Here is a 27,565-nt window from a genome sequence, read left to right on the forward strand (position 1 = left end):
GGGCGCGCGCCTCGCTCCCTCCCCTTCCTTCGCCGGCCGTGCCTCCGCCTCCCTCGGGCCCGAGGCAGCAGCGCGCGAGGCGGACAGCGCCGCCACCCGGTTGGCGCCAAGACTTGCGCCTCTGGGAGGATTGGACCCAAAGGGCAAGCGAGGAGGGGCCCCTGTGGCGGGAAGAGAACCCGGTCCCAGAGGCCCTTGTGAGGGCACGCAGGACGAACTGAGCTTTACGTTATGCCGCGAAGATGAGTTCGTGACTTTTGGGGGTCATCCTGAGAGACATGGACGGAACTGGTTGAAAGACGGTTAATTACTCGGTGAAAAGGAACTGATTTCCTCCCCAGGAACAGAAGATATGCAAACTGAGGAAAAGTTTTACAACATGGCACAACGTGAGCTACTCATTCTTGTTCCTTCTGACAGCCACCAGAGTTTTTGCCTTCCCCTCTTTGCATTTCTAAAATTAATATTTTGAAAGATGCAAAATATGAAAACAGCTTTGAGTCGAGTAGTTCTCAAAGAATGGTCTGAAACGTAGGTTCCTGGGCTCCACTCCCAAACCTAGAGAATAAGGATCTCTGAGTGACACCCAGAAGTAAGCATGTTTACAAATTAGCTAGATGGTTCTTGTGAATATGGAAATAAAAATATTTCTTAAAAATGTTTTAAATATACCCAGAATAACTTTTTCTTTCATCCAAAGGAAGACCCAATGCAGTGGGTTTGAGCAGTTTAATGTAAAAAAATAAATAAATTAAGCAAATGAACCTCAGGTGCACATGTATCAGAAGATGAAGTTGAAAAAAGAATACAATAATATGAAATAGCATTCAGCTTTTGAAACTGACCACTACCATAGTTTAAAATTATATTTGATTATTATTCTTGATGGATATCCATTGGTCTTTTCCACATCCTTTACTTGGTCTGAAAAATATTGAAGGTACTGTACTCGCTGAATTGTTTTGTTTTTTTTTTTAAAGATTTTATTTATTTATTTGACAGAGACAGTGAGAGCAGGAACACAAGCAGGAGGAGTGGGAGAGGGAGAAGCAGGCTTCCCACCGAGCAGGGAGCCCGATGCAGGGCTCGATCCCAGGACCCTGGGATCATGACCTGAGCCAAAGGCAGTCGCCCAACCAACTGAGCCACCCAGGCACCCTCACTGAATTGTTTTTCAGGTATTACACAAGGGAGCAATCATCTTGGAATGGAACTGGCCATAGTTGCTCATTTGCTAGAACTGCCCAAAAGTCAGTGCTTTGTTTTTGGGCACTTGGAGTAGCCAACAATCCATGTAAGTTCATCTTCATCCAAACAATTAAACCGACCAAAACTACTCTCTTTTAAGTGCTCCCTCTCAAGGTGGTTTTTTTTTTCTCTTCAAATCTGTCATATTTAAATAAGAAAAGAGTGGTGCTTTTTGTTTTCATTTTTTCTCTTGAGTAATTTACTCATTATTAAATGGAGTTTTGTATATGCTCAGCAATTTTAATTTTACACAATTTATGACTTTGTTAATATTGTTTGACTTTATAAACACTCACAAGATTAGTAAACCCTAAGGATTACAACACACAAATAAATTGAACTTAGGGGCGCCTGGATGACTCAGTTGGCTAAGGGACTGACTCTTGATTTCCGCTCAGGTCATGATCCCAGGGTTGTGAGATCAAGCCCCGTGTTGGGCTCTGCACTGGGCAAAGAGACTGCTTAAGATTCTCCATTCTTTCTCCCTCTCCCTCTGCTCCCCTCCCCCCCCCAAATTAACTAATAAATAAATAAATAAATGGAATTTATACAATTCTAAAATTCAGGAATTCTGAAATCTCTGCTTTTAACCTCCTTTCTTAAACATTTGTTTCCACTTGCAGTAAATGAGAAGGGATACATTTATTTGTGCAATGATTATTTAGAGTGCCTGCTATGCAAGGCATTGTTTTGGGCACTTAGAAAAAAATTGGTAATGGAGAAGGGGACAGAAATCCCTGCCCACCCTGGTGGAACTTAATTTGGGGAGAGACAGACAAGAGAATAAGTAAATTGCTATGGAGGAAAATGGAGTAGAAGAGGAATGCAGATCACATGTAGCCTTTTAGGCCCTTGGTCTTTGGAAGGACTTTGGCTTATACTATGACTGAGATGGGGGAATTATTGAAGTAGTTTAAACAGAGAAGTGACATGATACGATTTATGTTCCATGAGCCAGGAAACCTTGGGCAAATTACTTAGTCTTCCTGTGCCTTATTTTCCTTTCATCTGTAAAACAGGGATAATAGTTTCTATCTCTGAGGGTCATTATGAGTAATAAATAAGTTGACATTTGTAAAGTGCCTAAAATAGTAACTGGTACATACTAGGCTCTACATAAGTTTTATATATATATATATATACATATATAAAATGAAAGAATCATTCTAGCTGCCGGGTTGAAAACAATGTAGAAGTACAAGTATAGAATTAAGGTAATCAAGTATAAAACAACTACAAAAATCCCAAGGAGAGATGGTGATAAGGACCAGGTAATAAAAGTGAAGATGATGAAAAATGTGATTATGAATGTGATTATAAAGTGGCTACTATGACCAGGGAGCTGAATTTTTAATTTAATTTAATTTTAAAATCTAGCCACATGTGGCTAGGTGACTATTATATTGGACAGTGCCATTCTAGAGTATAGGGTTTGGAGGAGTGATTGACAGAAGATGAGGTTAGAAGATAAACTGTGTTCATATTGAATGCTACAGATGTTGAGCAGGATGATAGTTTAAAAGGATGAATTGGAGTAATAGGAGACTGAAGCTGTGCATAGTGAAACTGGACTAAGGTAAAACTATAATCAAACATAAAAATGCACAAATATTTAAGATATTTAAATCAGTTTTTAAAATGTGTCTATTCTGTTTATCTGAAATTACTTATTTGCTCTTCAATTTGAAGTGAACTAGCTAAATCTGTCCTGAGTATTTTTGCAAATTATACATATGAATCATCTGTGTACCTCTGGTCACAGAGAAATTAACCATCTGTCATAATCACTATGAAACTTGAAAAAAATGGTGCTTTATTTTAGTGTCTTTCCAGATACCACTTACATCTTGGCTTAGATTTGCTAAAATTAAAATATATTTAGGCATACAATAATAATTTATCTGTACTGAACTAAATAAGTTTGACATGTTTCACTGATGACTGATAAAAACAAAAAATATGAAGTCTGAATCATTTTGGTCTAATATGACCAAGACGTTAATGATTAACTTGTTTGTCATAGTAATTTAAAGACTTTATTTGAATTCTAATATCTTAGTCTCCATGCACAATCTCTCTTCAGTTTAAACTGTGAAGGCTGACCTGCATCATCATTAGTTATATCAGCTTCCTTTTTTTTTTTTAAAAAAAGATTTTCTGGATTTATTTGAGAGCGAGAGAGAGAAAGAGAGCACAAGCAGGGGGAAGGGCAGAGGGAGAGGAAGAAACAGACTCCCCGCTGAACAGGGAGCCTGATGCAGGGCTCAATCCCAGGACCCTGGGATCATGACCTGAGCTGAAGGCAGATGCTTAACCAACTGAGCCACCCAGGTGCCCCATCAGCTTTCTTAAATTTGTTTAATCAAAATTAAGTATTATTTAACTAGCAGGGGAAAAAAAGTATGACTAAATATCTTCAAAATATGAAAGAAACTACAAGTATAAATAACACGAGTAAATCTTAGTGATGTAATATGATAACTTGTTTATAACGTTCAAAATCAAAGCTCAGGGTAGTGGTTAGCCCTGAAGTACAAAGGGAAGGAGGGTACACAGGGGGACAAGATGGGAGAATGAGTACACAGGTAGATATATTCCTATTAAAGCTTTAGTCTTCGGCAGAATGGTGGCTTCACATATGTTCAATAAAGGATAAGTGAATGAATGTATGAATGAATAAGAAGAGTCCATACACCAATGAGGAATGTGTTTATAACCCAAGGTTGATGATTAAACCAATTCAGGGCATCTGAATTGCAGAAGAGAAAAAAAAATAAGATGACAAACTCAAGAAATTAGAAAAAATAATATTATAATTTAATATTTTTGGAAATTATATCCCCAAAGTCAAAGAAATTATGCCCCCGATAATTTTTTTCTAATAGTGGTGGTAAAATGAGAAATTATTTGGAGTTATATTTTCTTAGATTGCTTCCTTCCTCAAACTGCTAGTGTTAGGACGATAAATGATTATAGGACTGAAAGAATTTTCATGGTAATTAAACTTTGAACAATCCCATTACAGTGTATTTTTATTATGAAGCCTGGGATGCCAGACTCCTGTTGTTTTATATGATTAAAATAATTAAGGAAGTAAACTTATGACAAATGCTTCTTCACTACAGTAAAGGCAGAAGAGATTTATTTATCGAAACATATTAGAGAGGATAATAATTGCCTCCCCTCCTGCAAACTCTTTTAAGAGAGTGGTTCCTATCCCAGCCTTACATATTCTCTCTCTTTCTCTCTCTCACGTGTGTGTGCACATGCGCGCACACGCACACACACACACACACACCTGACTGAGCCTACAGTGGCACCTGAACCAAGAAAATGCAGTCCATAAGCTGAGCTGAGCCAAACAAAATATCATGAGATAGGTTGTGAATGAAGACTCAGCAACAGATGGAATTTTTTTTTTTTTTAAAGATTTTATTTATTTATTTGACAGAGAGATAGAGAGAGAGCACAAGTAGGCAGAGAGAGAGGGAGAAGCAGACTCTCCACTGAGCAGGGAGCCTGACGCGAGGCTCGATCCCGGGACCCTGGGATCATGACCTGAGCCAAAGGCAGCTGCTTAACTGTCTGAGCCACCCAGGCACCCCAACAGATGGAATGTTTAGCTGAATTATATCAATGCAAAACAGTAACAGTCTTTATCTACATATGTGTAGGCTAAGGAAACCTGATGTGTCCTAATTTTTGTCCTGATTGTTCTGTCTTCCTTGGACTCCCCATAAGAATTGTTTCCTTACAGTAAAATCCCTTTCACCTGAGCTAATTTGAGTAAATTTCTGTTCACCACCAAATATGACTTGATTTAGAATTAACAATTGGACTTGATGAAATCGTAATCATGATCCATGAACCCAGCTTTACTGAGTCAAGTAGTACCCCAAAGTCATGTCCACCTGGAACCTCAAAATGTGATCTTATCTGGAAGTAGTTCTTTGCAGGTGTAATTAGTTAAAATGAAGTCATGCTGGATTAGGGTGAGCCCTAAATCCAATGACCGGTATTTTTATAAGAAGATATGCAGGGAAGAAGGCCAGGTGACAAAAGAGATTGGCATGATGTAGCTTCAAGCCAAGGAACGCCAGGGATGACCAGCAAGTACCAGAAGCAAGGAAAGAGGCAAGGAGGGGTTCTTCTCTTGAGCCTTCAGAGCGAATATGGCCTTGCTGCCATCTTGATTTTGGGCTTCTGGCCTCCAGAACAGTAAGATAATGAATTTCTGTTCTTTTAAGCCTTCGAGTTTGTGGTACTTTGTTACAATAGCTCTAGGAAACTATAACACCAGCCATGTGTAAAATTTATCTTAAAGTAGTTTGGTTAGTAGCTGTAAGAAAGCAAAAGCATTTTACTTCTGAGAGACAAATTTCATCACTCTCGTTTTTGGACCTAACCCTGTGCTTTTGAAAGAGACCTGTAGAATATTTATAAAGCTGTGACCAACAGTTTATCTTATCTCTACATTTTTTTTTCAGTCGTACTAAGCTTGTGAGCCTCAATTTATCTCTAGAATCTGCGTTTTCATTTTTCCATTTTCTCACATTCTTAGGAAATAAAAACAATATGCAAGCAAATATTTAAGTAATTACACAACTACGATGGAGAAACTGTAAAAATGGAACTGTTCGTTGGCAACCAGCTTCACCAAGCTTTGGCTCAAAGTGTTCATTTGTCAGCTTATATGCAAAAGCCCAAAACTGGAATTTTGAAAGCAGTTTAGAAATGAGAAGATATAATGTACTAAACGAGGTTGTATAAAATTGAACGGACCGAAGTCATAGTCAGCTTGTTTAATAATCAAATAATTCTTTTATGTTCACTTTATTAAGAATTTTTTATAAGTGCAATATTTTCTATGACTTATAACCATCAAGTGTCATTATAATAACTGTGGCAGACTGTAGGAATAAGTAGCTGAATTTCAAATTTCTGGTTTAACTGGAAATGTAACCACATTAGAACTGGTAGCCAGCACTATCTGACTTGTCCAAGGAATGTGCCAAGAATTTGCACAACTTTTGCCTTCTGAATCTTTTCAAGTAATTCCAGAAACTGAATAGTTCTTGGACTGTGGGCTACCTAGATAGATACTGTTTTGGAAAAACTCTTCGGAGTACAATTATGCATAGATTTATCCAGAGACTAAAGAAAATTAAGCAGGGAATCTGCAGAAAAGTTAATATGAGCTGTTTCACCTTTTTTTTCTTTTTTTTTGTAGGCGTGGAGCCCAACACAGGGCTTGAACTCATGACCCTGGGATCAAGACCTGAGCTGAGATCAAGAGTAGAATACTTAACCAACTGAGCCACCCAGGTGCCCCAAGAACTGGTTCACCTTCTAATCATACCTAAGATTTATCATGATTTTCAGGGGATAGGAAGTATCCTGTTGATTGAATTCTTTGACAAATTGAAACTTAACCTGAAAATTCTTTTTCTGTCCACTCCATTGAAAATATTTCTAAAATATCTGTTATCTTTTCAGTCTTTAGAAAGCACAGGATAGGGAACATAATGGGGAATCTTTGGTGTTTGAACATACCCCAAACGCCTCGGGGCTGTCAATCTGAAAGCCACTTTAAATTTCAAAACTGTAAGTATAGAATCAGTGATTGATTTGAGCCAAACACATACTGAGGCTAGAACTTTCCATGGAAGTTAGTTTCATCTCTATGTGTATTTTAAAAAATACAATGGCGAGAGGCCAGTTAAGAACCTTTGGGTTTTGATACATTAAGCTACTTAGCACTTACTATCTGGCAGAAAAATGTTGAGGATGCAGAGGTGACAAGATATCCCTGAATTCAACAGGCAGTTTGAAGTTTTCTTGTGTTTTTATTACTATATTTTCATGTATTTGTGCTGTCTTAACTCTCTAATTTGGAAACCAGAAGTCTGGATAGAAGATAATGGACTTGGGATGGTGGGGAAATAAGAATTTTCTTAGGTGTAAGCAAGGACAAAATGTTAGCCTTGGCTCTCTCTTGTTAATGAGGTTATGGGATATGCTTTTCTCTTTCTTCATACTTTCATGTACTTTCCAAACTTTCTGAAAAAAGTTTGTTCAGAAAAAAATGGTTCCAAGATATTTAAAATCGGAAAACAAATTTATTTTTTAAATGTTACAGACAAAATCTACATCTAATGAGATAAAATACCTAAAGTACTTAGCACAGTCCCTAGCACCTAGTAGGGGCTTAATAAATATCAGCTATAATTATTGATATTATTATCATTATTGCTGTTTGTTCTCTTTGGTTGCAAGGAACAAAGGAAATTAAAACTGGCTTTAGCAAGAGATAGATTGGTAGATATACTAGGTAATATCTCAGGGAACCCAAGAGCAAAAATTACAGCTATGCCTCAAGAAAGGAATGGAGGTAAGAACTGAAAAGCCATCAGGATGCAGTCTGCTTCCTTCTCAACACCTGCTTCATTCTTTGCTCTTTGAAGAGACCCCCTTCTTTGCTTTTCAGTTCACATAGCACGCAGAAGAGAACCACCCCTCATCTTCTTACTCTAGATCTCCTTCATCTTAGATCAGTCTAGACTAAACTAGAATTTCTTAGTCCAAATCCCAGATGCTAAAGACAACAGATTTAATTGTTTCCTTTTCCCATATCATTTATCATCAAGTATATACTAAATAATTTATTTATTATGTTTATTGTTTATGATCTGCCTCTCCAGGTGCCCATGTGGCCTAATCAGTTGAGGCCAGATGGGCAGGATCGTGTCCAAAATGTACCTCTAGATGAGCCACTGCTAATGAATTGGGAGTCCAATAGCAATTTCTAGGGTTAAGGAAGGATTACTGGGTCATGGACCAGGGATATCCTCTAAAAGATCTCCACCAAAGTGTTTTTTCTCTCTTAAAGTAGTACCAAAGCAATGGTCTTTGTATTTACACACACACACACACACACACACAGAGTTCCCAATGTACCCACCAATGTGTAAAAAAAAATCTCCGTTAGCATTGAATTTAATTATTTAAATGTAATTTTTGACTTCTTTTATCTTAAAAATTGAATATATTATTCACATTTTAATAAATAATACATATTAGTAAGTTTAAAATTTATAACACAGTATCTTTTTTTTCCATAAAATGAAACAGAAAACTATTATTACAGGAAACTCCATTTCTGTACCTTGATCTGCATTCCTGTTTCTGTCACGGTTATTGTGGCTGGACATTCTTTGCCCCTCTGTATGCTGTTCCCTTACTGGGGCATAGCACATACCATGGGGAACAGAAGGGCATTTGGCAATGTGCCTGAATGCCGAGGAAGGGACCAAGACCCTTTTAGAATATTAACACACTGGGGGAGGTCAGTTTTGTAATGTGAAAAATCTGATTGTATGTACTCCACTAATAGGATCTGACACACCCCGGGTGTCATCTAAAGTAGAATAGAGCTCACAGCCTGTGCCAGAGGTGAAAAGAGATAGGATCCTGGGGAAAGCATACAAGTGTCATGGAGAGTAAAGAAAAGAAAGGGAAGGACCAAAGGTGGGAAAAAAATCATCTCTTACTGTATATACCAAGGGTTCATTAATGAGTCAGATGTGTCAGTCCTGGCTGTCCTCTTATGATAAACTTTCTCACCAGGTGCTCCTTCCACTTTCTTGCAAATAGGATTCCTTTAGCTTTTCCTACTAGTTGACTAGGTATCTCCACACACACACACATATATATATAGTGGACAAAACTTGGACTGAGGCTGGGAGCCCATCATCATCATCGTCTTACCTCTGTGTAATTCTTCATAGTTTAAAAAGTACTTTTACATCCAGTATATTGTTTTTTGTTTGTTTTTTTTTTTTTAAGATTTTTTTTATTTATTTATTTGAGAGAGAGAGTGAGAGAGAGAAAGAGCACAAGAGGGGGGAGCAGGAGAGGGAGAAGCAGACTCCCCGCTGAGCAGGGAGCCCGATGTGGGACTCGATCCCAGGACTCCAGGATCATGACCTGAGCCGAAGGCAGTTGCTTAACCAACTGAGCCACCCAGGCGCCCCAGTATATTGTTTAATGCTATCAACAACCCAGTGAGGTAGGCAGAGATGGATTTACCATGAAGCCAATGAAGTTCAAGTTTCAGCACCCTCTGGGAAGGATCTTCACAGAGTCACACAGTTACAAGATTTTGTAAAATTAGGAAAATTTTCTTTTAAAGACTTTATTTATTTGTCACAGAGACAGAGAGAACACAGGCAGGGGGAGTGGCAGGCAGAGGGAGAAGCAGGCTCCCCACTGAGCAGGGAGCCCGATGTGGGACTCAATCCCAGGGGATCATGGCCTGAGCTGAAGGCAGGCACTCAACTGACTGAGCCACCCAGGCACCCCAAATTCAGGAAAATTTTAACAGTAGATTAAGATTACTGTCACTCTCCACTCTGACTACCCTCCTTAGCACCTCCCTCATGTTGGGAAGCACTGGCATGTCCTTAGGCATTTTTGGAATCCAGCTGAGTTTGGATACATTTAGTTTGGATTTAGTGGAATGTAGTTATGCTGTTTGAAATCACTTTTGTGCTAAGTTATTGCCAGTTGTCTCAATGTAGGAATGGTTTCCAGGAACTCTTCTACTGCAAACTATGCAAATGAATGTTGACAATGCAGAGTATTTAAGGTTTGTCACTGCACAAGCCATCTTCAGATGCCTTGTAATCTTGTACCTCATACATGAAAGAAACTTGACGGGGATTTCCCAAATGTAACAACAATCCTAAAACTTTGTATGACATTACCAGAACAAGCTGTGGAGCCAAAATAAATCTTTTAAAACTAGCAATAGGAAAAAAAACTTGAATAACCAAATTAGAGAGAAGGCTACATAACTTTCCATTCACTATATAGAAAATAATATTACAAACATGATGAGCATCAGGTGATGCAAGGAATTATTGAATCACTCTATTGTACACCTGAAACTAACACTAGATGTTAACTAACTGGAATTAAAATAAAAACTTTCTTAAAAAAGAAAATAATATTATAAAACCATTGTCATATAAAAAGATGATCAGGGCGCCTGGGTGGCTCAGCTGTTAAGCAACTACCTTCAGCTCAGGTCATGATCCCAGGGTCCTGGGGTCAAGCCCCGCATCGGGCTCCCTGCTCTGTGGGAAGCCTGCGTCTCCCTCTCCCACTCCCCCTGCTTGTGTTCCCTCTCTCGCTGTGTCTCTCTCCGTCAAATAAATAAATAAAATCTTGAAAAAAAAAAAGTGATCAAAGATCACCAAGTTTTTGGAAAACGAGAATATGGAAATATGGAGATATTCATTCTTTTGGCTGTTTAATCCACAAATATTTATGATTTGCCTACTACATTTTCTTTTTTAAGATTGTATTTATTTGAAAGAGAGAGCGCGTGCATGAGTGGGGGAGGGGCAGGGGGAGAGGGAGAGGCAGACTCCCCTGCCCAGCAGGGAGTCCATCATAGGGCTCCTTCCCAGTACCCTGGGATCATGACCTGAGCCAAAGGCAGGCGCTCAACTGACCCAGCCACGCAGACACCCCTACATTTTCAAGAATGGTGATAGGGCCTGGGAATAGAACAGTGAACAGACATAAATAGTCCCCTGACATTGAGATAGTCATAGTTGAAGGTGGAGAAACCCCCTAACAATAATATCATTAATTGTTTATTTATGATTAGGATAATTGTGGAAAAGAGAAGTACCAGATGTTCTGAAAGCTAATCTAAGTCTGGGTTTAGGGTAGTTTTCCTTGGGGAAAAAAAAAAAGAATATGTAAACTGTAGGATTTAGTTTGGATTTAGAGGAATGTATTTATGTAGTTATGTAGTTTGAAATCACTTTTTTTTTTCCTGTTCTGTTCTTCTTTTTTTTTTTTTTAATTTTTTTGAACTCACGTTTGCGCTAAGTTGTTGCCATTTGTCTCAGGGTAGGAATGGAAGACAGAATGTCTCAATGTAGGGGAAGACAGAATATCCTACTCAGGGGGAAGAATAGGAACAAGGACTCTGAGGTGGAAAGGTACAGTACTTGTTGACTTCAAAGAACCAAAAAATGCCAGTGTAGCTAGCCTGTCATAAACAGTGGGGAAGGTGGTGAATGAATCCAACAGATGAGTTTGCCTGTTCTAAAACTTCAAATGAGTCAAATTTCAAGGATATAACATATATGCTTTCGTATAAGGCTTCTTTAACTCAGCATAATGTTTTTAAATTTAATCCATGCTGTCACATATATTTGTAGGTATTTGTTGCTGATTTATTCTGTTATAAGGATATACTACAATTTATCCATTCACCTGTTGATAGACTGAGTTATTATAGGTTTCGGCCATTAAGAAGAGAGCTGCTCTGAACATTTTTGTATAAGAGATGTGGTATTTTTAGTTCACTGTTTTTCCCACTTCACTGCAGTATAGACACAAGAATATGCTGTGTGTTGCACAAAATTTTTTTTTTTTTTTAAGATTTTATTTATTTGAGAGAGAGAGAGAGAGAGCAGGAGCAGTGGGAAAGAGCAAAGGGAGAGGGAGAAGCAGGCTCCACGCTGAGCAGGGAGCCCGATGTGGGACTCAATCCCAAGACCCTGGGATCATGACCTGAGCCGAAGGCAGATGAGCCACCCAGGCTCCCCTGCACAGAAGTTTTAATGAGAGTGCAAAGAACAGTTCAATACCTACTGTTCCCTTTTTTGACCTCATGAAGATACTTGGGTTCTAGAGTCTACAGATAAGAAGGTCTAGGTCAGGTAGTTCAATACGGACATGGCAGCAGCCTGGCCTGAGTTCTTCATTAACAACATCTGATCCATGAACCATATTTTGAGAGGGAAGATGTCCAGATAGGAAAATATTCTTGCCGATGCCTGAAGGGCGGGAACCTCTCTTGTCTACACACCCTCCAGTCTAAATAGGAATCTGTAACTACCGAAGAGATTCTTTATCCCCTGCCAACTAATTTAATCTTATTTCCCCTTGTCCCTTTCCTACTTCCCTTACAGGACTGACCTAATAGCAATGATCTGTAGCTCTAGCTTTTCTATATAACCCCATGGTACTTTCAGTGTATCTGCATATTCAGCAGTAGCAGTCCCAGCAATAAAACAATTCCTGTGCTGAGGCCTGCTATGGAAAGTCAACTGCCATTCCCTTGTGCTTCTCTGTCTGATTGCTCCAGTTTTAGTCACTGTATCTGTGACTTTAAATTGAAGTACAGGTGTGCCGGGGTGGCTCCATCAGTGAAGCCTCTGCCTACAGGCTCGGGTTGTGATCCCACGGTCCTGGGAATCCCTGCTCTGCAGGGAGTCTGTTTGTGCTCCTCCCCCAGCTCGCACGCTCTCAAATAAATCTTAAAAAAAATAAATTGAAGTACAACACTATACAACCATAACAGTATTAAGAATATCCATTTTTGGTACTTTTGTATTTTGTATTTCTGTAGGTAGCAAACAAAGATGGCATTTTTGAAGCATTTTTTTTTCCTTTGAGAAGAAACTTCTCTTTCTCTCTCTCTTTTTTTTTAAGATTACTTATTTATTTATTTGACACAGAGAGAGCGAGCACACGCAGGGGGAGCTGCAGAGGGAGAGGGAGAAGCAGGCTCCCCGCTGAGCAGGGAACCCAATGTGGGACTCTATCCCAGGACCCAGGGATCATGACCTGAGCAGAAGGAAAGACGCTTTAATGATTGAGCCACCCAGGCGCCTCGAAACTTCTCTTTCTTGCAGGAATTTTCTTTCCAGAGAGGATTTCTATGCCCTTTTAATATTTTACATTCTTTTTGTTTCTGCTGGATTTCTACTATATTATATATATAACATATATATGTATATGTATTATATATATTATATATATGTTATATATAATATATATATTTTATTTTTTATTTATTTTTTTATTTTTTTAAAGATTTTATTTATTTATTTGACAGAGAGGGAGACACAGCGAAGAGGGAACACAAGCAGGGGGAGCGGGAGAGGGAGAAGCAGGCTTCCCGCGGAGCAGGGAGCCCGATGCGGGGCTCGATCCGAGGACCGTGAGATCATGACCTGAGCCGAAGGCAGACGCTTAACAACTGAGCCACCCAGGCGCCCCTATATATATATATTTTAGCTCAAAGTCAATACCCTACCCCAGCCTCCTAGATAATTCATTGTTTTCACACATTTAACTGGTGCTGCCTATCCCATCCCATCATCTTCTCTATTGTCTAGATTTCTCTCAAATGGATCTTTCTGTGCTACTGGCAAGGTTTTTCCTTTTAGCCTTTCCTCTTTAGCCTCTAACTACCCACTTGATATGTATGGTAAGTAATACAGAGAGCTTCTTTATCTGGCAATATTGTGAACTGATAACTGGGAAAACCTCCCTACAAAACATCTAGGAACGCTGGATAAAATATAACAAACATTCTTTTAAATGAAGAGCTAAGCTAGCAAGAAAGTAGGTGTAATAAACTTGTGTAATGGCCACAGATTCCTCCCATCCCTGTATGCAATGTGCCTTTGCAGACTTGCTGCTGCTTGTGTCAAGAGGAGTCTCCGGGACTACCCTTGAATTCTGACCCCAGCTGGTGTGCGGCAATACAATTCTATTCTAACTTTAACTATCTAGAGTTGCTGTCAGAATCCACAGGTTAAAGGGCACAATCTCCAACAAGATTGCCCCGCTTTCTAAAGTGCATGTCAGCTGCAAGTGGCGTCCTCCAGCCACCTGCTCTTGTGACCGACTAGCTACGAATCTGGGAGGGTTCCCACGACCCCCTCTCCCAACCAAGCATAGTAATTCATTAGTATGACTTCTAGAACTCAGGAGAGTGCTAGACTTACAAGAACCGTTCTGTTATAAAGGATACAAATCAGGACCAGCCAAATGAAGAGACACATTAGTTCAGTTACAGTAATGGGTAACTGATACTGAAGAGCCAAAAACAAAGAAGGTAAAACCAGAGTAGTAGGCAAGTGAGCTCTCACTCAGGTACCCTTGGACCAAGGTCAGATGGGGTTTCCCTATCTTGATAACACTGGGGCTTACGGGGGTTTTTTGTTTTTCTTTTTGTTTTATTACGTTCAGTTAGCCACCATAGAGTACATCATTTGTTTTTGATGTAGTGTTCAATGATTCGCTAGTTGTGTATAACACCCAGTGCTCATCACAACATGTGCCCCCCTTAATACCCATCACCCGGCTACCTTAGGTCTTAACAAGGCTGTGACATCTCATGAGGTAGGAAGCTGGAATAAAATCCCCTTATTGAAGTCAACACTTTGAAAGGCTACTCTAAGTGACAGGTGTACTAAGAAAAACTGCTTCCTGGAATAGGGAAAGGACAAGAAAGCTTGTCTATGGGGGCCTGGGATCTAGACAGTAAAAAGGAAGTATTCTATTTGAATTTATAGCTACTAACCTAACCTGTCCACACTTAGATTTCGAGTTTGAATGTATATCATCGGTGTATTAGTGTCAGTCTGGGAACTCCCAGTTAGAATTTCACATAAAAAGTGGTCTGTGGGGACGCCTGCGTGGCAATCAGCCAGGCAGCCAACTCTGTTTTGGCTCAGGTCAAGATTTCAGCAACCCCCCCCCCTTCCGACTCTGCTCAGCACAGTCTGCTTCAGGATTCTCTTTCCCTCTGCCCCTTCCCCAGATCACTTGTGCATGCACGTGCGCGCGCTCTCTCTCTCTCAAATAAATAAATAAATCTTAAAAAAAATAGTGATCTGTGGATGACACAATCATCTGTATACAAAATCCTAAGGAATCTACAAAAAAGTCCTAGTTCTATAAGTGATTTCAACAAATTTTCAGGATAGAAGGTCAATACACAAAAATCAGTTGTATTTCTTATTAGCAATGAACAATTGGAAATTAAAAAATTTAAACACCATTTACAATAGAACCAAAAAGCATGAGGGATGCCTGGGTGGCTCAGTCAGTTAATTATCTACCCTTGGCTCAGGTCACGATCCCAGGGTCCTGGGTTTGAGCCCGCATCAGGCTCCCTGCTCAGCAGGAAGCCTGCTTTTCCCTCTCCCTGCTGCTCCCCCTGCTTGTGCTTTCTCTCTCTCTGACAAATAAATAAATAAAATCTTAAAAAAAACAAAAACAAAAAGCATGAAATACTTAGGGATAAATTTAACAAAGTATGTGCAAGACCTATACACTGAAAATTACAAAACTGTTCTGAGAAAAATTGACTACCTAAGTAAATAGAGATACTGCATTAATGGATCAGAAAACTCAATATTGTTAAGATGTTAATTCTCCCCAAATTGATCTATAGATTCAATGTAATACCAAGTAAAATCTCAGCAAACTTTTTGTATAAACTGACAAGCAGGTTTTAAAATTTATATAAGGGCGCCTGGGTGGCTCAGTTGGTTAAGCATGTGACTCTTGATCTCAGCTCAGGTCTTGATTTCAGGGTCGTGAGTTCAAGCCCCACATTGGTAGCCTATGTAAGAATTCTTTTCCCAACCCAACTTTGCTTTTAGAAAAATTTAGGTTTAGGTCTATGCTTCATTTCAAGTTAAAATTTTTGTATGATATGAGATAAGGATAAACCTTTATTTTTGCTTATGGATAGCCAACTGTTCCAACACCATTTGTTGAAAAGATTATCCTGTCTCCCATTAAATTATCTTGGGACATTGACCATATATATGTGGGTCTATCCCTGGACTTTCTATTCTGTTCTATTGATCTACATGTCAATCCTATGCCAATATCACACTCTCTTGATTACTATAGCTTTATAGTAAATCTTATAATCAGGTTGCATACATTCTTCCAATTTTGTTTTTTTTTAATAAGATTGTTTTGGGCTAGGGGCGCCTGGGTGGCTCAGTTGGTTAAGCAACTGCCTTCGGCTCAGGTCATGATCCTGGAGTCCCGGGATCGAGTCCCGCATCGGGCTCCCTGCTCAGCGAGGAGCCTGCTTCTCCCTCTGACCCTCCCCCCTCTCATGTACTCTCTCTCATTCTCGCTCTCTCAAATAAATAAATAAAATCTTTAAAAAAAAAAAAAAAGATTGTTTTGGGCTATTCTGGGTCCTTTGCATTTTTATATAAATTTAATTTACTTATTTATTTAAGTAGGCTCCATGTCCATAGGCCACAGAAAGCACAACCCATGAAAGAAAAAAATTTTTTCATAAAAATTAAAATGATTGCTCTTTGAAAAACACTTACGAAAATGAAAAGACAGACCACATACTGAGAGAAAATATTTGCAAAACATATCTGATAGAGAACTTATATCTAGAATATATATATATATATTTTTAAAGATTTTTATTTATTTATTTGACAGAGAGACAGCAAGAGAGGAAACACAAGCGAGGGGAGTGGGAGAGGGAGAAGCAGGCCTCCCACCTAGCAGTGAGCCCAATGCGGGGCTCGATCCCAAGACCCTGGGATCACGACCCGAGCTGAAGGCAGACGCTTAATGACTGAGCCACCCAGGCGCCCCTAGAATATTTTTTTTTTAAAGATTTTATTTATTTATTTATTTTAGAGAGAGAGAACACATGAGTAGGGGGAGGAGTAGAGGGAGAGGGACAACCCAGAGACCATGACCCGAGCTGAAATCAAGAGTTGGACACTAAACTGACTGAGCCACCGAGGCACCTCTAGAATATTTTTAAAAAACTCTTACAACTCAATAAAAAGAAGACTAGCAGTGTGATTAAAAAAAGATAGGCAAAATGTGTGAACTGGCAGTTCATGAAAAAAATGTATATGATGACCAATACACATATGAAAATATGCTTAACATCATTAATCATTAGGGAAAAGCAAATTAAGATCTTTCATAATTTTTAAAAAAATTTTTAAATTTATTTGACAGAGAGAGAGACAGCGAGAGAGGGAACACAAGCAGGGGGAGTGGGAGAGGGAGAAGCAGGCTTCCAGCAGAGCAGGGAGCCCGACGCGGGGCTCAATCCCAGGACCCTGGGATCATGACCTGAGCTAAAGGCAGACGCTTAACAACTGAGCCACCCAGGTGCCCCTTTTTTTTTAATAATTAAAAAAATTTTTTTTAATTTATTGCAAATTAAGATCTTAATGAGGTATCATTATACTAGATTGGCTAAAATTAAAGACTGATAATACCAAGTGATAGAATGTTGACCAACTGAACTCTGATATATTGCTGATGGGAGTGCCAATGCTCATATTGGAAAAGCTTGGCAGTTTCCAAATAGCAACTTTGGAAAAGTTTGACAATTTCTTATAAAGGTAAACATATATTTAACATATAAGCCAGGAACCCCACTTCTAGGTGTTTATGCAAGAAAGGTGACAACAAAAGTCTATATAAACGCTTGTATACAAATATTCATAGCAGCTTTATTCATAGTAGTCAAACCTGAAAGGAACCTAAACGTCCACTGATTGGTGAATAGTTAAATTAATTGTGGTATATCAATAAAATGAGTAAATCACTGATACACTAAACATAGAAGAATATCAGAAGAATTATGCCAAATGAAAGGATCAGAAACAAGACTACATATTGTATGATTCCATTTATATGAAATTCTATAGGAATCAAAAATGTAATGATATAAAGCAAATCAGTGATTGCCTGGGATGACAGAAGAGGATTAACTACAAGGAGGCACAAAGAAACTTTTTAGGATGATAGAAATATTCTATATCTTAATTACGGTTGCAGTTCCATGACTGTTTACATTTATCAAAACTCATTGAATTGCACACTTTAAGTTAGTGAATTTTATTGAATGTAAATTATACCTCAGTAAAGCTGACCAAAAAAAGTGGCTTGGTGTCAGTAAAAACTTCTCTGGAGAGACATACTCATAACTCAGACTTCACAAGATTCCAGAAGATAAAGCCTAGCTGAACATGAAGTTACCAAACAGAAATTTCAAAACATAGAGGGAAACTCTAGCCTCCATCAATAAAGACACAATAATCAGCAAAATGAGGCACCCAAGGATGGCAGATACCTATTCAGTAGAGAGTATAAAATATAATTATTTAATATATACTTAATGATATATTCTTAAAATAAGTATATATTAAGACATACCTCAGAAGGAATTGAAAACTTCAGAACAAAAAACAGACATTGAAAAAAGACCAGAGCTTTGAAAACACTCTTTCCTCCAAGAAGGAGAAGAGAAATAGCATTTCTTCACAAATATAAATTCCAAAAAGGAAAATGTAATCGTTGAAATTTTTAAAATTATGGTTAGGCTTAACAGTTGATTAAAGTAGCTAAAGAGAGTGAAAGAATTGAAAAATTGATACGGGGAGAATACATAGAATATAGTATACAGAGATAAAGAAATGAAAAATATAGAAAGAGACATGGAGCAAGAAGATCTAATATATTCCTAATACTGATTCAGAAGCAGAGAATAGAATGAAATGGAATATCCAATGAGATAGTGACTCAGAATTTTCCAAAATCAATGGATGACAGTGAACAAAGAGTAACATGGCTTAGAAGACCTCAAATGATAGCCCTTCTTAAGCTTTTTAATTTTTTTCTGTCATCACTCCTCTAACTTTACACTTCACTCATTTGCTAGGAGAAACAATACAAGAGGAAGAGCAGCTAGCTTGCTTGTGGAAATAGCACAAGTTGTTTGTGTAATCCATTTCAAATCGGTGTTTTTCCTTGCCCCCTGAACTTTGTGCATGCTGTTCCCTCTACCTAAAATATAATGTTTAGTTGCTGTGCCGTTACACATCAGGTCATATTTCCACCTCCCCCCCCCCACACACTATTCTGATTAAATAGCTGGAGTCTCCATTTTGTGGTTAAGGGACAGGTTATCTTCTTCCAAGAGTTTCTTTACTCATGATAAATCCACTAACCCCAGGCATTTACTCAGGCCTGTGATTAATGACCTCAAAGAAACCAGAGAGTCTGTTCCATTAGTGGGTCAGCCATGGCGAGTGGTCAGCCTGAGCCCTGAACTTGCTGAGGAACCTTGGGGACTGGAGCTCAAATGTCTACCTTTGAGACTGAGAGGACGCTACTCCTGCCACAGCTCCCTCGTCTACCACCGTAGCAGGAGGACCCTGGAGGCTCAGCACGGTGTTTGTCTGGGCCTGTACCCAAGGACATGTCACCACTACCTGTCCTCCCAGAACCTCAACAGCGGCTCTCCACAAACTCCCTACCCACTTCCTGTACCCCACACATACAAAGGTTGACAACAAAATGAGACGTCTCTTTGGCTTTTACTGTAGTTGACCCAAATCACCCAAAGACCCAGAATCCCAACACTTCGTTCTTCACATACACATGGAGCACAGAGCCAGCCCCTGTCCCCATGGCATGTCCCCAGGGCCAGGATTTTGGTCACCAAATCCAAATAATTCTACTTCCTTTTGTTTCCTTTTAATCTGTGCTCTGTTTTTCCTCCCTTCTGCAACCACCATGGCTCTGATCCTCAACATCTCTTATCCAGACTCCCACAGTAGTCTAGTCTTCCAGCCCTCACTCATCATTCACACTGCCCTGCTTACCTTCTTGACAACTGCCATACCCTTACACTCCTGAATTCCTTTTAGCTGTCACCAGAGGGATCTTTCTACATTCAAATCTGATTATGGTCTCCTGATTCAAGTCACACATTATAGTGAGTTAGAGTCTGAGTTTTAAGGTCAGCAAACTCTGGTTCCATATTTTACTAGCTACTAAGCATTTTTAGCCTTTAGTTTCCTCTCCTATAAAAGAGAGAAAATAATAGCATCTATCTCATAAGATTATTTTGAGGATTGAATTATATAATGTGTGTAAAGTTCCTGAAACAAGGCCTGGCATTAGTAAATACTGCATGTATTGGTATCTCATTTTCCTCCTTTCTTCTTCCTAATTACCTATGATTAAGTCTAAATATTTTGTGAATAAATGTGACGACAACAGCCCTAGCTCTTAAAGTAGAGCTGGCTCTCTCACACATAGTTTACCTGTGAGTATTAAGCTCTTATCTCTGGTATTCACCCAGAACATTCTTGTTCTTGTTGTCCAAGCATTTTGATCATTTCGCTTTTTACTCTCCAAATTTGTATCAGACTTCTGGATCTTTCTGAAACCTATTTGAAATCCTCTCATCACCCAGCTAGTCTCAGGCCAAATCCCACTTGATTTTAATTTCACATTCTTAGGTGGTTCTGGTGTAGTTGGCATTCTCATCAGTCGACCCTGTCTGGGTATAATCTAGACCAAACTACTCCCCCTGCTCCTCACCCCCCACGTCTATACCCCCAGTTCCACTTCAGTTTTGGGGACTAGACATAAAGTCCTCTGGTAACCTTCCCTGCCTTCTTTGCCATTTTCCCTCTTCTTACTAGCCATCCGTCCTTTTTGGTATCTTTGTATGTTTACCTGTCCTGTTTTCTCTCTTGGCCACATGGGAAACTCTCAGACCTGTTTCCAGCAAATTTTCATTGGTAAAGCCTTGCTTGACTCTCCCCCTTTTTCCCCTCCCATGTCTGATTGAAGTGGGCCCCAGGTGGTGCCAGACATGTAGTTGGAGGTCAGTGAATGTTTGTGGAAAGGCAGCCCATGAAGGCTGGTCATTACTTTCAGATTCCTGGCCATGCCCTTCCACCCAGCTTCTCAGATCTTTAGTATTTTCTTTGATTTTGTGAACTACTCTGATACATTTCAGATAAATTTTTTTTTTTTTGCTTAAGTTAGCCAATATGTCGCTTACAATAATAGACTCCTAATTGATGCACACATACGTCGCTTTTACAATGAGAAAAAAATGTTTTTTACAATGGGAATATAAATAGATTTCAATTTAATCAGTTGTTCATTGGGCAGCTATTTTGAGTGAAGTGAGAATCTTCACATTCACCTATTATAGGAGAGTTGAAATTTGAAGAGGATTTTCAATAATAAAGTGGGAACATGAGAGATAGGAGGCAGAAAACTCTGGCCAAGACATGGGCAAAATGCACACAAGAAATGTCACATTAGGGGCCTCTTCAGAGAGTGCATCCAATTTAAGTTGAATTTAATCCCTCAGTTGGCGTCTTTGGAGAGGTACCGCTCCCTGAATTTATGAGAAGTTAGGCACATTATCTTTAAAATGGTACTCTGCACAAAAGGGCTTCTCAAAATATCCACTGAAAATTATACTTAAAAAAAAAAATCAAGTTGTATACAAAGAGTGAACTGAGAGATCCCTTCCTTGATTTGGCTCTGAAAGGAACATGAGATAGGGGAACAAAGATAAGACTTAAAAAAGGGGTGAGGGGGAAACTAGATAATCTGAAGAGGCATAGCACCTAAATATGTAAGGTGTACATATATTCCTAGTTGTGCCTCCACCAATGTGTGAGAAAGAATTAAATTCAATTAAGTTGTGGGGTGCCTGGCTAGCTTAGGCAGAAGAGCATGAAGCTCTTGATTTTGGGATTGTAGGTTGAAGTCCCACATTGGGTGTAGAGATTACTTTAAAATAAATAAATAAATAAATTAATTAATTAATTAATTAATTAAAAAAATCAATTTAGTTGCCCTTTACTAAGTTGTAAAAATCTTAGCAGTATTACAGTTAGGCCTAGCTTCCATTAATGCTTGCTTTGGGGTCAAACATTGCTATTTCTGCTCTTGTAAAACTTGCCAACTATACTATAAGAAGCCTAGGGAGGTCATATTAGACGTCTCTCAGAAGTCTAGGGAGGTCATACAAGACCATGAGATGTTTCCTAGATCTTTGACAGATGACTCTTCTTCCTAATTTCTGCCCCAATTTTGTGTCATTCTAGGGCAGTTGTGCTCAGTTGAGGGTGCCCCTCAGAATTATTTAGAACTTTGTAAAAAAAAATATATGTTTATCCCCAGCACAGACCTACTAAATTAGAATGCCTGAGACTAGAGTTCCTCTTTGTTGTTTTCACTTGTTGGCTTTTAATTATTTTATGGAGATAAAGTTAGCATACAATGAAATGCATAGATCTTAAATGTTCAGTTCAATAAATTTTAACAATTACATACACTCAGTAACCACTATCCAAAACAAGCTATAGAACATTTCATTCATCCTCAAATTCCCTTATGTCCAGTCCAGTCTGCTCCAGCCTACAGAGGCAACCACTCTTCTGATTTCTATCACTATAATTTAGTTATGAGATGCTAGGGTTTTTAGAAATACAGGTAAGTGGCATGAAGTATAGTTCATATACACATGAACCAACATGAATATATCTCAAAAACATTATAATAAGCACCCCCCAAATTGCAGAAAAATCCAAGACATTTGTTTCATTTATATAAATCATATACAGCTTAAAAGTAGGCAGAAACAATAACAATTATTCTTCAGTCATATATACATGTAGTAAAAATATAAAGATGTACATGGGAATGATAATCATTAATTTCAGGAGAGAGGTTGCCTTTTGTAGAGTGGAAAGAACTAAGAATAGGGAAGAACGCTCCGAGGGTTTTAACACTGTAATATTTTATTTCTTAAGCTGAGTAGGGGGACATGGTTTCTCTTTATATTATGATTTGTACCTTACTTTATGTCTGCAATATTTTATAATGAAATAATGAAAACTTCACAGAGGATTTTGATGTGCCTGCTCTTATAATCTCTAGACTCCAGGAATATTCAACATTTTAATAATTATATAAGTAAATATATTTCAAAGACTAGAATTAATTGTGCCATCTGTTCAAAGAGAACTTTTAAAAAAATTTTTATTTTAATTCCAGTTAGTTAACATACCACTGATTGTTACATTAGTTTCAGGTGTGCAATATAGTAATTCAACAATTCCATACATCACCCTGTTCTCATCATGACAAGTGCACTCCTTAATCCCCATCCCCTATTTCACCCATCCCCCAACCCTCTTCCCCTGTGGTAACCATCAGTTTGTTCTCTATAAGTCTGTTTCTTTGTCTCTCTATTTTCCCCCTTTGCTTGTTTCTTAAATTCCAGGTATGAGTGAAATCAAATGGAATTTGTCTTTCTTTGACTGACTTATTTCACTTAGCATTGTACCCTCTAGCTCCATCCATGTCATGGCAAATGCCAAGATTTCATTCTTTTTTTTAATGGCTGAATAATATTCCATTATATTTATATACCACATCTTCATTATCCATTCATCTATTAATGGACATTAGGGCTGTGTCCATAATTTGGCTATTGTAAATAATGCTGCTATAAACATAGGGGTGCATGTATTTCTTTGAATTAGTGTTTTTGTGTTTTTTTTGGTAGGTACCAAGTAGTGTGATTACTGTATTGTAGGGTAGTTCTATTTTTAACTTTTTGAGAAACCACCATTCTGTTTTCCACAGTGGCTGCACCAGTTTGCATTCCCATCAATAGTGCATGAGGGTTCCTTTTTCTCAACATCTTCCCCAACACTTATTTCTTTAGTAAAAATTCTTCTTACATTGCTGCTTAGTCAAACTTAAGATGTGGTTTTAACCTCATGATCCAAAATGGCTGCTTAGCCTCCAATCATCATATCCTCATTCCAGCCAATAGAAAGGACAAAGGGGAGAAGTGCTTATTCCCTCCCTTCAAAGATACTTTGTAGATGTTGCACACATAACTTCTACTTTACATCTCATTGTCTAGAATTTAGAGATGACCACACCTAGTTATATGGGGATTTGGAAAATGTAGTCATTATTCTGGCTGGCCCCATGCCCAGATGAAAATCAGAGATTTTATTACTAAGAAAGAAGAAGTGATATTAGTGAATCAAATATATAAATCTTATTATTTTATTATACATTACTATGTTTATTATACTATACTATATATACTAAACTGCTTATTAATATTATATAGTATATATAGGATGGGTATTACATGTATTATATTTTTAATTTTAATTGAATAGCAGGAAAAAGTACTATAAATGTTTATCTTTAAAACAAAGCTCATTCAGGGTCCTGTGGGTGGCTTAGTTTGTTAAGCATCTGCCTTTGGCTCAGGTCGTGGTCCCAGAGCCCCAGGATCAAGCCCCACATCAGGCTCCTTGCTCAGCGGGGAACCCTCTTCTCCCTCAGCCTGCTGCTCCCCCTGCTTGTGCTCTCTTTCTCTCATTCTCTCTCTCTGAAAAATAAATAAATAAAATCTTTAAAAAAAAAAAGCTTATTCAGGGTCACTTGGGTGGCTCAGTCAGTTAAGTGACAGACTTATGGTTTGGGAGTCAGGTCATGATCTCAGGGTCATGAGATTGAGCCCCATGTTGGGCTCCTCGCTCACATTGGAGTCTGCTGGAGAGTCCACTGGAGATTCCCTCTCCCCATCCCAACCCCCTCTCACATGTGCACGCACTAAAAAAAAAAAACAAAAACAAAGCTTATTCATTTTTTTCTTTGTAAAAGTCTTTCTTGTTTTCTACTGTGAGCACGGACTCTAGAGCAGAATGATAATGTTTAAATCATGGCTCCATAGTTTATTTGCTGTGGATGTATAACTTCTAACAAGTCACTTTTAGCCACGATTTCTTCATCTGTAAGTGAGGATAGTTAACAGTACCGAACTTATGCGGTTGTTGAAAAGATGATATGTATTAATACACATATGCGCATACAACAATAAGTGCTCAGGAGCGCCTGGCTGGCTCAGTCAGTAGAGCATGTAACTCTTGATCTCGTGGTTGTAAGTTCAAGTCCCACATTGGATGTAGAGATTACTTAAAAAGTAAAATCCTAAAAAGACAGAAACAAAAACAAAAAACCAGTAAGTGCTCAATAAATGTTAACTATTATTATTGTTGAAACTCTTAGAATATTCAAAAAATTAGAAAGAGTAAGGAAAGGTAATCCATAATCCCACTTCCCCAAAACAACCAATATTAAAATGTTGATGTATTTACTTACAATCTTAAGTGCTATGGATATTTTACACAGTTGAAATACTTATGTCTATTATTCATATCCTTCTTTAGTCAGAATCCACTCCCCTCCCTTCTCCATTCTGCTTTGTGTCCCTGGATGTGAACCAGTAAGTACTTCATCAATAGGTTTTATTGGGTTTTTCTATATGGATTTGGCCAATAGGGAACAGAGTATTTATTTCTATCTCCTTCTTTGAGGGATTGCTATGGGTTGGCTTTGTCCCTTTACTGAAGGTCCCAGCTCCTGTCAGAGCCTCTCTCTCTCTCTCCACGTAGCTACCCTTTCTGGGGTCTCTCTTTCAGGCCTGGGAATGATAGCCGTTGTTGACCCAAAATCCTGCAGTAATCTTATTGATTTCTCTTAACCTTTTGTAAATAATCCCTTTATTAAATCCCCTCAAATTACCCAGTTTAAGTGTACTAAACTTTTCTTCTAGGACTTTGACTAAGACATAGGAGGATAAGAATCATTTCAGAAAGATTTTTTTGATAGCTGTAGAATATTCTATAGTGCCAATGTACCTTAACACTAATAGCAAAGTACTTAATATGCATGTCCAAAACCTTATAGACATTACTTTATTCATTCCTCAGCACCCCAGGGATTGGTATTTTACAGATGAGGAGACTGTGCCTCAGGGAAGTCTGAAAATTTACTTCCCTGAGGTCATAGGGCTGATAAGCAGCAAAGTTAGTCTTACTTCAGAATCTATATTCTTCGTACTAAACCCAGTGGTTCCAAAACCTGGCTAATTGTCAGAAGAATCTAAGGAATTTTTTTCCTGTGTCCATTCATAGAGAGCTTAATATTGTAGGTCCAGAGTGAGATCCAGAAATCTCTATTATTGAGAAAAGTTCCTTAGGGGATTCTGATAATGAGCTAGAGTTGGAAATAAATTATTTAATTTTAATATACTTATGTTTCCTTTTGTAGGATATTTGGATCATCTATACATTTTGTTATAAGAAGACTGCAGTAAATATGGTTATATGTAAAGCTTTGCCTGTATTTAGTATTGTTCACATAAGATAAGTCCCAGAAGAGTGATTAGTGAATCAATGATAAAAATCTTATTAAGATTCTTGGGGCACCTGGGTGGCTCAGATGGTTAAGCATCTGCCTTCGGCTCAGGTCATGATCCTGGGGTCCTGGGATCAAGCCCCACATCAGGCTCCTGGCTCAGTGGGGAGCCTGCTTCTCCCTCTCCCTCTGCCTCTCCACCTGCTCATGCTCTCTCTCTCTCTGTATCTCTGTCAATTGAATAAATAAAACAAAAATCTTTAAATCTTTTTAAGATTCTTGAAATGTTTCATTCAAATATTTATTCATTCAGCTACTCAAATATTCACTTAAAAATTATGCATTCTTGGGGCACCTGGGTGGCTCAGTCAGTTAAGCATCTGCCTTCGGCTCAGGTCATGATCCCAGCAGAGGAGTCTGCTTCTCCCTCTCCCCCTGCCTGCCGCTCCCCCCTGCTTGTGCTTTCTCTCTCTTGCTCACTCTCTCTCAAATAAATAAATAAAATCTTTTTAAAAAATTATGCATTCTTTTTACAAATATTTATTAGACATTTGTCATGCACCACGCGTTGTGCTGACAGTTTGATATACCACAGTGAGCAAGACACACACGGGGGGGAGATGGATATTAATAATTACATAAACAAAATACTTAAATTATAATTGTAATAGGGTCTCTGAAGAAGAAGTAAAGGGGAATATAACCCTGTTTGGAGATGATTAGTGAAGATATTGCTGAGGAAATTACATTTACTTATTTATTTATTTTAAAGATTTTATTTATTTGACAGAGACACAGTGAGAGAGGGAACACAAGCAGGGGGAGTGGGAGAGGGAGACACAGGCTTCCCGTGGGGCAGGGAGCCCAATGTGGGGCTCGATCCCAGGACCCTGGGATGATGACCTGAGCTGAAGGCAGACGCTTAACGACTGAGCCACCCAGGCGCCCCAGGAAATTAACATTTAAATTGAGGTTTGACGAATGAGTAGAAAAGTTAACTATGCAAAGAGAAAGGAGAAGGCATTCTGGGCAGAGAAAAGTGACATATATGAAGGCTCAAACATGTAGGGGACCTTGGAAAGTTATGTAAAATTAGATTTATGTTATAAGATGGCTATGGATATACTGAGGTTTTGGAAATGTTAAGTTTTGAGATAACCAAATGTGGGACATCTTAGTGGAGATGTTGAAGCGGGAGTTAGAGATAAGGATCTGGAGCTCACAAGAGAAGTCTTTTGTAAAGAAATTATTTTGGTATTTGAAACCATGGAAATGGATGGAATGTACAGTGTAGAGGACAAATGTATAGAGGGTCAAGAAAAGAGGGCTAATGACTGAGCCTGGAGACTCCAATGTCGAGAGACTGGATAAAGAAGTTCCAAAGGAGGGGTGCCTGGGTGGCTCAGTCGGTTAAGCTTCAGCTAAGGTCATGACC

General features: G+C 38.6%; 1 long non-coding RNA gene across 2 annotated transcripts; it reads left to right on the plus strand.

The window, feature by feature from the left end:
* The first annotated feature begins 14 nt into the window (after positions 1-14).
* Positions 15-26,569, plus strand: LOC129046000 (uncharacterized). Of its 2 annotated transcripts, XR_008506610.2 has the most exons (4): positions 15-389; positions 6,479-6,573; positions 25,161-25,216; positions 26,044-26,569. It is a non-coding gene; the product is annotated as an uncharacterized LOC129046000 (long non-coding RNA). The 2 variants fall into 2 exon arrangements; XR_008506609.2 differs by lacking the exons at positions 25,161-25,216; positions 26,044-26,569 and having other exon boundaries at positions 6,479-7,305.
* The last annotated feature ends 996 nt before the right edge of the window (positions 26,570-27,565 follow it).

The sequence above is a fragment of the Mirounga angustirostris genome, unplaced genomic scaffold (genome assembly GCF_029215605.1).
Source record: "Mirounga angustirostris isolate CCGP_5_RB_7025 unplaced genomic scaffold, mMirAng1.0.hap1 SCAF_2, whole genome shotgun sequence".
Classification (NCBI taxonomy): Eukaryota; Metazoa; Chordata; class Mammalia; order Carnivora; family Phocidae; genus Mirounga; species Mirounga angustirostris.